Raw genomic sequence first — 14,688 nt, forward strand, 5'->3', positions numbered from 1 at the left:
ACTGCTCATCAACCGTCCCATTCTTTAATCTATTTTCCCAGTCCACTTCAGCCAATTCTGCCCTCACATCTTTGTAGTCTCCTTTAGTTTAGGATACTGGTTTGAGATCCAACTTTCTTAACCTCCAACTGAATTTGAAATTCAACCATGTTATGGTCACTAATTCCTCGAGGATCCTTTACTAGGAGATCATTTATTAATTCTGTCTCATTACACAGTACCAGATCTAAGATAGCCTGCTCCCTGGTTGGTTCCGCGACGTACTGTTCAAGGAAACTATCCCGGATACACTCTATGAACTTTTCCTCAAGGCTACCCTGGCCAATTTGCGTTGTCCAATCAATATGAAGGTTAAAATCGCCCATGCTTATTGGCGTTCCTTTATAACAAGCCTCCATTATTTCTTGATTAATGTTCTGTCCAACTGTTACTGTTAGCTACTGTTAGGGGTCTATAGACAACGCCCACCAGTGACTTTTTTCCCTTATTATTCCTTATCTCCACCCAAACTGGTTCAACATCTTGATCTTCTGAGCCAATATAGTTTCTCACTAAAACACTGATCTCATCCTTTATTAACAGAGCTACCCACCTCCTTTTCCTCTATGTCTGTCCTTCCAAATTGTCAAATACCCCTGAATATTTGGTTTACAGTTCCAGTCACCTTGCAACCAGGTCTCTATAATGGCTATCAGATCATCCCCATTTGTATCTATTCGTGCTGTCAACTCATCTATTTTGTTATGAATGCTACATGCATTCAGATAAAGAGCTTTAAAAAAAAATACCATTTCTTCCTGCTTTGACCCCATTTTCTGATTCACCTTTATGTTTGTACATTCTGTCCCTTCCTGGCACGCTCTGGTTTTCATTTCCCTTAGTGCTACCCTGCTCTATTGCTTTCTCCATATTCTTTGACTTTTAAAATTTTTGCTCACCTGAATCCTCCCGCTCCCCCCCCCCCCCGCCCCCACTAATTAGTTTAAAGCCCTCTCTACAGCCCTAGTTATTTGATTCGCCAGGACACTAGCCCCAGCACGGTCTAAGTGAAGCCCATCCCAACGGAACAGCTCCCTCTTACCCCAGTGCTAGTGCCAGTGTCCAACGAACCAAATCCCATTTCTCCCACACCAGTCTTTGAGCCACGTGTTTAACTCTCTGATCTTATTTACCCTATGCAAATTTGCTCTTGGCTCAGGTAGTAATCCAGAGATTATTATCTTTGTAGTTCTGCTTTTTAATTTGGCCCTTAGCTGCTCACACTCCCTCAGCAGAACCTCTTTCTTTGTCCTAGCTATGTCATTGGTACAATTCTAAAGGGGGTGCAGGAACAGTGAGATCTGAGGTATATGGGCACAAATCATTGAAGGTGGCAGGGCAGGTTGAGAAAGCAGTTAAAAAAGCTTACGGATCCTGGGCTTCATAAATAGAGGCATAGAGCACAAAAGCAAGGAGATTATGATGAATCTTTAGAAAACACTGGTTCGGCCTCAACTGGAGTATTGTGTCCAATTCTGGGCACCACACTTTAGGAAGGATGAGAAGGCCTTAGAGAGGGTGCAGAAAAGATTTACAAGAATGATTCCAGGAATGATGGGCTTCAGTTACATGGATAGACTGGAAAAGTTGGGGGTTTTCTCCTTAAGAGCAGAGAACAGTGAGAGGAGATTTGATAGAGATGTTCAAAATCATGAGGGGTCTGGGCACAGAGTAGATCGAGAGAAACTGTTCCCATTGGCAGAAGGGTCGAGAACCAGAGGACACAGATTTAAGGTGATTATCAAAAGAACCAAAGACGTCAGAAGAAAAACCTTTTTATGCGGCGAGTGGTTAGGATCTGCCTGAACGGCTGGTGGAGGCAGACTCAATCAAGGCTTTCAAAAGGGAGTTGAAGGAAAAAAAAAATTGCAGAGCTATGGGGAATGTGCGGGGGAGTGGGACTGGCTGAAGTGCTCTTGCAGAGAGCCGGCACGGGCTCGATGGGCCGAATGGCCTCCTTCCATGCTGTAACCATTCTATGATTCTATAAAGTAGACTTTGCATCCGTAGTGATGCCTGGAGTCTCATTAGAAGGGAGCGCGGGTTACAGAATGGGCACAGCTCTACACCGTAACCCAGGAGCTGAGCCATGAAAAATTGACTCTATAGTGTTACATGCGATGCTGTTAACGCACTGAACGCTATTTGTCAATTGCCTTACATGGCTAAATGATGAAATAATTTAGCATGAGAAAGCCAAATAAAGATGGGTCATTGGTAGGCTCTGAACTTTCACCTCTCTGGCCCAGAATTGGATTGAGCAAAGACTGATGGCATGGAACTTATTTTTTGAACCAATCTCATGATGCAGGCATTGTTATCAAGGCCTCTACTTATTGTCTACCCCTAGTTGCCTGCTTGATGCATCTACTGCCTATTCCTAACTGCCCTGAGTAGGTGGTGATACAAATGAGGGGCCACTTCAGAGGGCAGTTAAGAGTCAACCACGTTGGCATGAGACTGGAGTCACCTATAGGTCAGACTTACCCAACATTCAGTGCAAATTGGTTCTAAATTGACAATCTCAGTTAGAAAAACCAGGATGGTCGATATAATCAACCATGATCTTATTGAATGGCGGTGCAGGCTCGAAGGGCCAAATGGCCTACTCCTGCATCTCGTTTCCATGTTTCTATGAACACATGCATGAGGGGTTTCTTATCTGAGATTAGAGGTTGACGAAGTTGAGAAGCATTGTACAATCAATTTTACTCGGCACCTTAACTGTGCCAGACCTGCTCTGGGAGTGTTTGATGGGACAGTGTAGAGGGAGATTTACTCTGTATCTAACCCCGTGCTGTACCTGCCCTGGGAGTGTTTGATGGGACAGTGTAGAGGGAGCTTTACTCTGTATCTAACCCCCTGTACCTGCCCTGGGAGTGTTTGATGGGACAGTGTAGCGGGAGCTTTACTCTGTATCTAACCCCCTGTACCTGCTCTGGGAGTGTTTGATAGGACAGTGTAGAGGGAGCTTTACTCTGTGTCTAACCCATGCTGTACCTGCCCTGGGAGTGTTTGATGGGACAGTGTAGAGGAAGCTTTACTCTGTATCTAACTCCATGCTGTACCTGCCCTGGGAGTGTTTGATGGGACAGTGTAGAGGGAGCTTTACTCTGTATCTAACCCATGCTGTACCTGCCCTGGGAATGTTTGATGGGACAGTGTAGAGGAAGCTTTGCTCTGGATCTGTATTTTAGTTCAGCAATTTCAAGACCTTTTATTTTTGGTTTCAGTTGCAGCATGTCGAAGAACTACTGGTACATTGGGGAAAACTGCCACTTCCCAGTCAATATACTGGCGCTAATCTTGGTGACGATAGCCGTGGCTCTGATAATTATAGTCACGCTGACAGTGGCGATAGTGTACTGTATAAAATACCGACACAAGATTAAGCAAGATTTCATACTAAGGTAACTCCTAATGTTTCCTTCTTTGGCTCACGGCCATTTTTGTCTGATAATCGCTCCTGTGAAGCGCTTTCGGACGTTTTACTACATTAAAGGCGCTGTATAAATGCAAGTTATTTTTGTATGGCGGAACACTCGGCATGTTCTAATTATTCACTTTTCGTTCTCTATCTGCTCGCTACATTCTTCTGTTTATGCATGATACTGAAGGACTGCAATGAGGTGGCCAAAGTGGAATCGGACCAATTACTGAGTCAGGAGACCACGGGAGGATGTGAATTTAACTCTCAACCGACCCCCCCCCCAACCCCCCCGCCAAAACGAAATGACTAGAAACACATGGTGGGAATATCTTTGTGGGGTCTCGCAATCATCTTGCCTTAAGTCCAGCAGAACAGGGCCCCGCCCACCTTCAGCCAAAGTTATTAGGAGGATCGGGAGAATTCTGAGGAAATTCGATGTGATAAAAACAGAAAAAGCCATGCAGCCCATAAGCCCAGTCACTGGCACATTACCTGTCCATCAAAGTCCATCTCCAGTACATTGACCGTCCCATTAAAGCCCACCCGCAGTACATTAACTGTCCATGAAAGCCCATTCCCTGTACAGTAACTGTCCCATCAAAGCCAGTCCCCAGTACATTAACTGTCCATCAAAGCCCATCCCCCAATACATTAACTGTCCATCAAAGTCCATTCCCAGTACATTACCTGTCCATCAAAGCCCTTCCCCCAGTACATTAACTGTCCATCAAAGTCCATTCCCAGTACATTAACTGTCCATCAAAGCCCTTCCCCCAGTACATTAACTGTCCATCAAAGCCCATCCCCCAATACATTAACTGTCCATCAAAGTCCATCACCAGTACTTTAACTGTCCCATCAAAGCCCTTCCCCCAGTACATTAACTGTCCCATCAAAGCACATCCCCCAGTACATTACCTGTCCATCAAAATCCATCACCAGTACATTAACTGTCCCATCAAAGCCCTTCCCCCAGTACATTAACTGTCCCATCAAAGCCCACCCCCCAGTACATTAACTGTCCATCAAAGCCTATCCCCAGTACATTAACTGTCCATCAAAGCCTATCCCCAGTACATTACCCGTCCATCAAAGTCCATCACCAGTACATTAACTGTCCCATCAAAGCCCTTCCCCCAATACATTAACTGTCCCATCAAAGCCCATCCCCCAGTACATTAACTGTCCATCAAAGCCCATCCCCCAGTACATTAACTGTCCATCAAAGCCCATCCCCCTGTACATTAACTGTCCATCAAAGCCCATCACCAGTACATTAACTGTCCATCAAAGACCATCCCCCAGTACATTAACTGTCCATCAAAGTCCACCCCCCAGTACATTAACTGTCCATCAAAGCCCATCCCCCAGTACATTAACTGTCCATCAAAGCCCATCCCCCTGTACATTAACTGTCCATCAAAGCCCATCACCAGTACATTAACTGTCCATCAAAGCCCATCCCCCAGTACATTAACTGTCCATCAAAGCCCTTCCCCCAGTACATTAACTGTCCATCAAAGCCCATCCCCCAATACATTAACTGTCCATCAAAGTCCATCACCAGTACTTTAACTGTCCCATCAAAGCCCTTCCCCCAGTACATTAACTGTCCCATCAAAGCACATCCCCCAGTACATTACCTGTCCATCAAAATCCATCACCAGTACATTAACTGTCCCATCAAAGCCCTTCCCCAGTACATTAACTGTCCCATCAAAGCCCACCCCCCAGTACATTAACTGTCCATCAAAGCCTATCCCCAGTACATTAACTGTCCATCAAAGCCTATCCCCAGTACATTACCCGTCCATCAAAGTCCATCACCAGTACATTAACTGTCCCATCAAAGCCCTTCCCCCAATACATTAACTGTCCCATCAAAGCCCATCCCCCAGTACATTAACTGTCCATCAAAGCCCATCCCCCAGTACATTAACTGTCCATCAAAGCCCATCCCCCTGTACATTAACTGTCCATCAAAGCCGATCACCAGTACATTAACTGTCCATCAAAGACCATCCCCCAGTACATTAACTGTCCATCAAAGTCCACCCCCCAGTACATTAACTGTCCATCAAAGCCCATCCCCCAGTACATTAACTGTCCATCAAAGCCCATCCCCCTGTACATTAACTGTCCATCAAAGCCCATCACCAGTACATTAACTGTCCATCAAAGCCCATCCCCCAGTACATTAACTGTCCATCAAAGCCCATCCACCAGTACATTAACTGTCCATCAAAGCCCAACCCCCAGTACATTAACTGTCCATCAAAGTCTATCCCCAGTACATTAACTGTCCATCAAAGTCCACCCCCCAGTACATTAACTGTCCCATCAAAGCCCACCCCCCAGTGCATTAACTGTCCATCAAAGCCCATCCCCCAGTACATTAACTGTCCATCGAAGTCTATCCCCAGTACATTAACTGTCCATCAAAGCCCACCCCCCAGTAATTAATTGTCCATCAAAGCCCACCCCCCCAGTACATTAACTGTCCATCAAAGTCTATCCCCAGTACATTAACTGTCCATCAAAGTCCACCCCTCAGTACATTAACTGTCCATCAACGCCCATCCCCCAGTACATTAACTGTCCCATCAAAGCCCATCCCCCAGTACATTAACTGTCCCATCAAAGCCCATCCCCCAGTACATTAACTGTTCATCAAAACACATCCCCCAGTACATTAACTGTCTATCAAAGCCCATCCCCCAGTACGTTAACTGTCCATCAAAGCCCACCCCCCAGTACATTAACTGTCCATCAAAGCCCACCCGCCCAGTACATTAACTGTCCATCAAAGCCCATCCCCCAGTACATTAACTGTCCCATCAAAGCCCATCCCCCAGTACATTAACTGTTCATCAAAGCCCATCCCCCAGTACGTTAACTGTCCATCAAAGTCTATCCCCAGTACATTAACTGTCCCATCAAAGCCCATCCCCCAGTACATTAACTGTCCCATCAAAGCCCATCCCCCAGTACATTAACTGTCCATCAAAGCCCATCCCCCAGTACATTAACTGTCCATCAAAGCCCACCCCCCAGTAAATTAACTGTCCCATTAAAGTCCACCCCCCAGTACATTAACTGTCCCATCAAAGCACATCCCCCAGTACATTAACTGTCCATCAAAGCCCACCCCCCAGTACATTAACTGTCCATCAAAGTCCACCCCCAGTACATTAACTGTCCCATCAAAGCCCATCCCCCAGTACATTAACTGTCCCATCAAAGTCCATCACCAGTACATTAACTGTCCCATCAAAGCCCACCCCCCAGTACATTAACTGTCCATCAAAGTCCATCACCAGTACATTTACTGTCCCATCAAAGTCCATCACCAGTACATTAACTGTACCATCAAAGCCCATCCCCCAGTACATTAACTGTCCCATCAAAGCCCACCCCCAGTACATTAACTGTCCATCAAAGTCCACCCCCCAGTACATTAACTGTCCATCAAAGCCCATCCCCCAGTACATTAACTGTCCATCAAAGCCCACCCCCCAGTACATTAACTGTCCATCAAAGTCCATCACCAGTATATTAATTGTCCATCAAAGCCCATCCCCCAGTACATTAACTGTCCATCAAAGCCCATCCCCCAGTACATTAACTGTCCATCAAAGTCCATCACCAGTACATTAACTGTCCCATTAAAGTCCACCCCCCAGTACATTAACTGTCCCATCAAAGCACATCCCCCAGTACATTAACTGTCCATCAAAGCCCACCCCCCAGTACATTAACTGTCCATCAAAGTCCACCCCCAGTACATTAACTGTCCCATCAAAGCCCATCCCCCAGTACATTAACTGTCCCATCAAAGTCCATCACCAGTACATTAACTGTCCCATCAAAGCCCACCCCCCAGTACATTAACTGTCCATCAAAGTCCATCACCAGTACATTTACTGTCCCATCAAAGTCCATCACCAGTACATTAACTGTACCATCAAAGCCCATCCCCCAGTACATTAACTGTCCCATCAAAGCCCACCCCCAGTACATTAACTGTCCATCAAAGTCCACCCCCCAGTACATTAACTGTCCATCAAAGCCCATCCCCCAGTACATTAACTGTCCATCAAAGCCCACCCCCCAGTACATTAACTGTCCATCAAAGTCCATCACCAGTATATTAATTGTCCATCAAAGCCCATCCCCCAGTACATTAACTGTCCATCAAAGCCCATCCCCCAGTACATTAACTGTCCATCAAAGTCCATCACCAGTACATTAATTGTCCCATTAAAGCCCATTCACCAGTACATTAACTGTCCCATCAAAGCCCACCCCCAGTACATTAACTGTCCCATCAAAGCCCATCCCCCAGTACATTAACTGTCCATCAAAGCCCATCACCAGTACATTAACTGTCCCATTAAAGCCCATTCACCAGTACATTAACTGTCCCATCAAAGCCCACCCCCAGTACATTAACTGTCCCATCAAAGCCCACCCTCAGTACATTAACTGTCCCATTAAAGCCCATTCACCAGTACATTAACTGTCCCATCAAAGCCCACTCCCAGTACATTAACTGTCCCATCAAAGCCCACCCTCAGTACATTACCTGTCCCATCAAAGCCCATCCCCCAGTACATTAACTGCCCCATCAAAGTCCACCCCCAGTACATTAATCCTCCTGTTTAAGCCCATTCCCACCAGTACGTTATTCCTCCCAGTCCTAGTACATTTACAACTCCGCGCGGAGATTGATGGTATTTGTTACACACAGTTGCAAAGAATTTCTTCGTCTGCCCTTGGGCATAAAGAATCAGCTGAGTGCCACACTTTGAGAGCAATCAGGCAGGGGGGGAAATCGCACATGTGATCCATCCTGGTATGGTATTATAGTGGTTATTCTACTTGTACTGGTAATCCAGCGAAGGTGATTACAAATCTCACCATGGCAGTTTTAGAATTTGCATCCCGTTTTAAGAAATCTGAAAACAACAGCTGGTTTCAGTAAAAGTGATCACGAATCTTTAAGATTGTTGTCAAAACCCCAATTGGTTCATTCATGCTCTTTAGGGAAGGAAACCATCCATCTTTTCCTGGGTCTGGGCCTGTAAGTGACTCCAGTCCCACACCAATGTGGTTGACTCTTACCTGCCCTCAATTGTGTCAAACTGCTTCAGTTCAAGGCTCACCACGGGCTCTTAGGGCAACGAGGGATTAGCATTAAATGCCGGCCTTGCCAGCAATGCCTACTTATACATGAATAAATAAAAAATAAAATTGAGCGGGGTCCATGTGTGATGGCAATTTCCTCCTCCTCCGGACCCAGGGAATCCTACAAGAGGGAAATCTATTGATTATCACTCCGAGTCCGTACACCCACTGACACTACTAATAGAGGGCATCCCTTTTGCAATTTAACAGGCAGAAGAGAGAAAAACAGATGTTAGATCGGTGGGAGGCGGACAATTGGGAATGGCGCGCATCCGGAAATTTAACCCTGGGAAACCCTGCTGCTATGAACTTCGATGGTAAGATTCAACATCTTTCGAGTTGTGTGGTTGATTAAACTGTCGGGACGTGCCTGAAGTTAGAATGGCACAGGCAGAAGAGTCTAAGAAACTGTCTCCCAAATGGCGGTGAAAGGTACTTGTTTCAAGTTTAACTTACAATTTTTGGGATGACTGAAAAGTAACAGAAGACTCCCCCCACCACCGAGGGATTGAAAGCACCAAAGATATCTGGGCGCGGCAATCCTACATCACTCGGAGTCTGGGTGCTGGGATCTTGGTGCTAAGGTCTGGAATGCTGTGGGATTCGAAGAGTCTGGGTGTTGGGATCCTGTATCATTCTGATTCTGGGGTCTGGGTCTGGATGCTGGAGTTTGGAATGCTGTGAGAGTCGGAGTTGGGGTGGGGGAAGGAGGCATCCCAGCATCCCTTAGGGGAGGCCTGGCTGCAGAACATTCTCAGTGCTATGGACCTGAGGCTGGTGTGAACTCTCCAATGGCGTGCAGAAGACAAGACCTTCTAACAGCTGTGTTCCAATATGCAGGTGGATCCAGGTGTGCGGAATCGAAGAACTTCCACCCGAGACTGCAAGTCGGAAACTCATCTTCTGCGGTATGACATCATCAGATAATCTTAATTTTTTTTATTTATTCGTTCACGGGTTGTGGGCATCACTGACAAAGCCAGCATTTAGGGTGGTGGTGAGCCGCCTTCTTGAACCGCTGCAGTCCGTGTGGTGAAGCTGCTCCCACAGTGCTGACTTTGTTATAGCGGTTTGGTACTGAGTCTTGCTGGGCAGTTCAGAGCCAACCGCATTGCTGTGGGTCTGGAGTAACATATAGGCCAGACCGGGTATACCAGGCGGCAGATTTCCTTCCCTAAAGAATATCATAAAACAGTTGGGTTTTTGCAACAAACCAGTTGTTTCATGGTCAACCATTACTAATACTAGCTTTTAATTCCAGATTTTTATTTATAAATATTGTGGCTACAAGAGCAGGTCAGGGGCTGGGTATTCTACGACGAGTGTCTTACCTCCCGACTCCCCAAAGCCTTTCCACCATCTACAAGGCACAAGTCAGGAGTGTGATGGAATACACTCCTCTTACCTGAATGAGTGTAGCTCCAAAAACACTCAAGAAGTTCGACACCATCCAAGACAAAGCAGCCCATTTGATTGGCACCCCATCCACCACCTTCAACACTCACTCCCTCCACCACCTTCAACACTCACCCCATCCACCACCTTCAACACTCACTCCCTCCACCACCGGCGCACCGTGGCTGCAGTGTGTACCATCTACAAGATGCACTGCAGCAACTCGCCAAGGCTTCTTCAGCAGTACCTTCCAAATCCGCGACCTCTACCACCTAGAAGGACAAAGGCAACAGGCCCATGGGAACACCACCACCTCCACGATCCCCTCCGAGTAACACACCATCCCGACTTGGAAATATATCGGCCATTTCTTCATCGTCGCTGGGTCCCAGTCCTGGAACTCCCTCCCTAACAGCACTGTGGGAGCACCTTCACCACACGGACTGCAGCGGTTCAAGAAGGGGGCGCACCACCACCTTCTCAAGGGGCAATTAGGGATGGGCAATAAATGCTGTTCTTGCCAATGATGTCCACATCCCGTTAACTAATAAAAAAAAATAATAATTTAATTAACTGAATTTAAATTCCCCAGCTGCCGTGGTGGGATTTCAACTCACATCTCCAGATCATTAGTCCCGGCCTCTGGATTACTTGTCCAGTAACATAATGCTAAGATGATGTGACAGTACCATCTGACCGTTGGGATCCCATGGCCCAGAGATGGTACGGTGCGCAACATTAGTCCGTGTCCTCATTGGTACGATAGTGGTGATCTGCGGGAACCATACCTGACCTCAGAGGTGGTTGCGAGTGGCAGGGGGGGGGGTGGGGGGGAAGAGAGTTGGATAGCAAGATCGGTCTGCTCGGAGGCTGACTGAGGACATGTGATACGTCGGGACGGGTGGGGGTGAGGAAATTGGGGGAGGCGAGCGGTGGCAGCAGCCCCCAGTTTTAATGTGGACTCGGGGGGGGGGGGGGGGGGGGCGGGCACTCCTGGCTCTTGGCCCCACACTCAGCCCTCCACTCACCTCAGAGACACTAAACCAAATATAATGCAGAAATAAACATAGGAACAGGAGGAAGCCTGCTCCGCCATTCAATTAAGTCAGGGCTGATTTGCACCTCAACTCCATTTACCTGCCTTCGCTCCGTATCCCTCGATACCCTTACCCAATAAAAGTCTATCGTTCTCACTATTGCTCCAATTGACACACAGCATCTGTTGTGTCCTTACATACTACAGCAAATCAACATGAGGCACATTCTAGAGACAAGGTTACTCTGTGACCTGTACCTTTATTCACAGGACCAAGAAGTGATGACCCTGCATGGGACCTCCCTTTATATACCTGGCTGACCAGGTGAGGAGTGTCTCGCACAAGTTCACCCTCTGTGGTCAAGGTGTGCATTTCTCAGGTGTATACAGTGTACAGTGTTGTTACATAAAGAGTATAGTTATGTGAACATTACCTCCCCCCAACGTCTTTGGGTCAAAGATTAAGTCTTTCAGGCTGTCGACGCTCTCTCGTGGAGCGCCGCAGTTGAGGCTCTGGTTGTTGAGCCTTGGCATGCGTCTTTGTCACCTGTGGTGATTCCGGCTCGTCCAGGCTGACCGCAGGTACTGTGCATGCTGCTGACGGTTCTTGTTGCTCGTTCACTGGCGGTGGTGTGGGCAACATCTCATGATCTTCCTCAGGTTCCTCAGTGTCCATGCTGAACCTTATTTTTTACTTGGTCCAGATGCTTGCGGCATATCTGCCCATTGTTGAGTCTGACCACTATGACCCTATTCCCCTCTTTACCAATTACAGTACTCTCAAGCCACTTGGGTCCCACAGCGTGATTAAGAACAAATACAGGGTCATCAATTTCTATCCATCTCTCCTTTGAGTTACGGTCGTGGCACTCATTTTGGGACTGGCGCTTGCCCTCAACAATGTCTGACAAGACTGGATGAATGAGGGACAGCCGAATTTTTAGTGTATATTTCATGAGTAGTTCTGCTGGCGGGACTCCCGTGAGTGAATGCGGTCGGGACCTGTAGGCCAGCAGGAGGGGCGATAGACGGTATTGAAGGAAGGGTCCTTGAATCCGGAGCATGCCTTGCTTTATGATTTGGACCGCACATTCCACCTGGCCATTGGAAGCCGGCTTGAACGGCGCTGTCCTGACATGTTTGATGCCATTACCCGACATGAACTCCCGGAATTCATAGCTAGTGAAACACGGGCCGTTGTCGCTAACTAGGATGTCCGGCAAGCCGTGGGTCGCACTGTGGTGGATGTCGTGCACGAATTCAATATGATGCACTCGATCCATTTCGAGTACGCAACAACAACGAGGACATTTTTCCCATGAACGGGCCCGCGTAGTCTACGTGAATACGTGACCATGGCTTGGTGGGCCAGGGCCCCGGGCTGAGTGGGGCCTCCCTGGGGGCATTGCCCAGCTGGGCACACGTCGTGCACCTGTGAACACAGTGTTCCAGGTTTGCATCAATTCCCGACCACCATACATGTGACCGGGCAATGGCCTTCATAAGCACGATGCCTGGGTGCTCGCTGTGGAGTTCCCTGATGAATGCCTCCCTGCCCCTCTGGAGCATGACTACCCGGCTGCCCCATAGTAGGCAGTCGGCTTGGATGGAGAGTTCATCCATCCGTCTGTGAAATGGTCTGACCTCTTCAGGGCATGCTCTGCGTGCGGGCGCCCAATCCCCAGTCAGGACACATTTCTTAATCAGAGATAGGAGGGGATCTCTGTTTGTCTAGGTTTTGATCTGGTGGGCTGTGATGGGGGAGCCTGCGCTGTCAAAGGCATCGACAACCATGACCATCTCCGCACTTTGCTCCGCTGCCCCACAGTGGTGGCCAGTGGAAGCCTGCTGAGCGCGTCAGCGCAATTTTCGGTACCTGGCCGGTGCCGTATGGTGTAGTCATACGCAGCCAGCGTGAGAGTCCATCGCTGTATGCGAGCTGATGCATTGGCATTGACAGCCTTGCTGGCGGACAACAGGGATGTTAACGGCTTGTGGTCCATTTCTAACTCGAACCTTCTGCCAAAAAAAGTACTGGTGCATCTTTTTCACCCCGTAGACACATGCGAGTGCTTCCTTTACAACCATCCCATCCCCCCTTTCTGCTTGGGAGAGCGACCTGGAGGCATAAGCCACAGGTTAGAGTTGGCCCTCACCATTACTCTGCTGCAACACGCACCCAACCCCATAGGATGATGCATCGCATGTCAAAACCAATTTCTTACAGGGATCGTACAAGGTCAATAACTTAATAGAACAAAGCAGGTACCGCGCCCGATTGAAAGCCCGTTCCTGACAGTCCCCCCAAAACCAATCACAACCCTTACGCAGGAGCACGTATAGCGGCTCCAACAATGTGCTTAAGTTCGGCAGAAAGTTCCCGAAATAATTCAATAGTCCTAGAAATGAACGCAACTCCGATGTGTTGCTGGGCCTGGGCGCGCGACGGATCGCCTCCGTTTTGGATTCGGTAGGCCGGATCCCATCTGCGGCAACACTCCTGCCCAAAATCTCGACCACTGGGGCCAAAAACACACACTTGGACTTCTTTAGTCGCAGGCCTACCCGGTCCAGTCGGTGTAGCGCCTCCTCCAGGTTGTGGAGGTGTTCCTCGGTGTCTCGACCCGTGATAAGGATGTCGTCCTGGAATACGATTGTTCTGGGGATAGCTTTGAGCAGGCTTTCCATGTTCCTCTGAAAATAGCGGCTGCTGAACCAGTGCCAAATGGACACCTGTTGTAGACAAACAGCCCCTTGTGCGTGGTGATGGTGGTCAGTAGCTTGGATTCTTCAGCCAGTGCCTGGGTCATGTCGGCTGAAGTGAGGTCCAACTTGGTGAACAGCTTGCCGCCTGCCAGCGTGGCAAAAAGATCCTCCGCTCTCGGAAGCGGGTCTTGGTCCTGAAGGGACACTCGGTTGATGGTGGCCTTGTAGTCGCCACAGATCCTGATCGAGCCATCCGTTTTTAGAACAGGGACGATGGGGCTTGCCCAGTCGCTGAATTCAACGGGCGAAATTATGCCTTCTCTGAGCAACCTGTCCAATTCACTCTCAATTTTCTCCCGCATCACATACGGCACAGCTCTGGTTTTGTGGTGCACTGGTGTGGCGTCCGGGGTGATGCGTATCCTTACTTTGGTGCCTTTGAAAGTCCCGACGCCAGGTTGAAATAATGACTCGAACTTCTGAAGGATCTGTGAGCATGAACTTCGCTCCACAGATGAAATGGCGTGCATATCCCCCCATTTCCAGTTCATCTCGGCTAGCCAGCTCCTCCCCAAAAGCGCTGGACCATTTCCCGGGACAATCCAGAGTGGCAGCCGGTTCTCTGATCCATTATGCGTGACCACCAACATTGCACTGCCCAGCACTGGGATGATCTCTTTGGTGTATGTCCGTAATTGCGTGTCAATGTGTTCTAGTTTGGGTCTGCTAGCTCTGAGTGGCCATAGTTTCTCGAATTGTTGGACACTCATAAGTGACTGGCTGTCTCCTGTGTCCAGCTCCATGCGTACCGGGATGCTGTTTAACAGTACTCTCATCATAGGTGGCGTTTTTGTGTATGAGCTGTGGATGTTTGCCATCTGGACCCGCTGAACTT

Source organism: Pristiophorus japonicus, chromosome 20 (assembly GCF_044704955.1).
Source record: "Pristiophorus japonicus isolate sPriJap1 chromosome 20, sPriJap1.hap1, whole genome shotgun sequence".
In the NCBI taxonomy this organism is placed as follows: Eukaryota; Metazoa; Chordata; class Chondrichthyes; family Pristiophoridae; genus Pristiophorus; species Pristiophorus japonicus.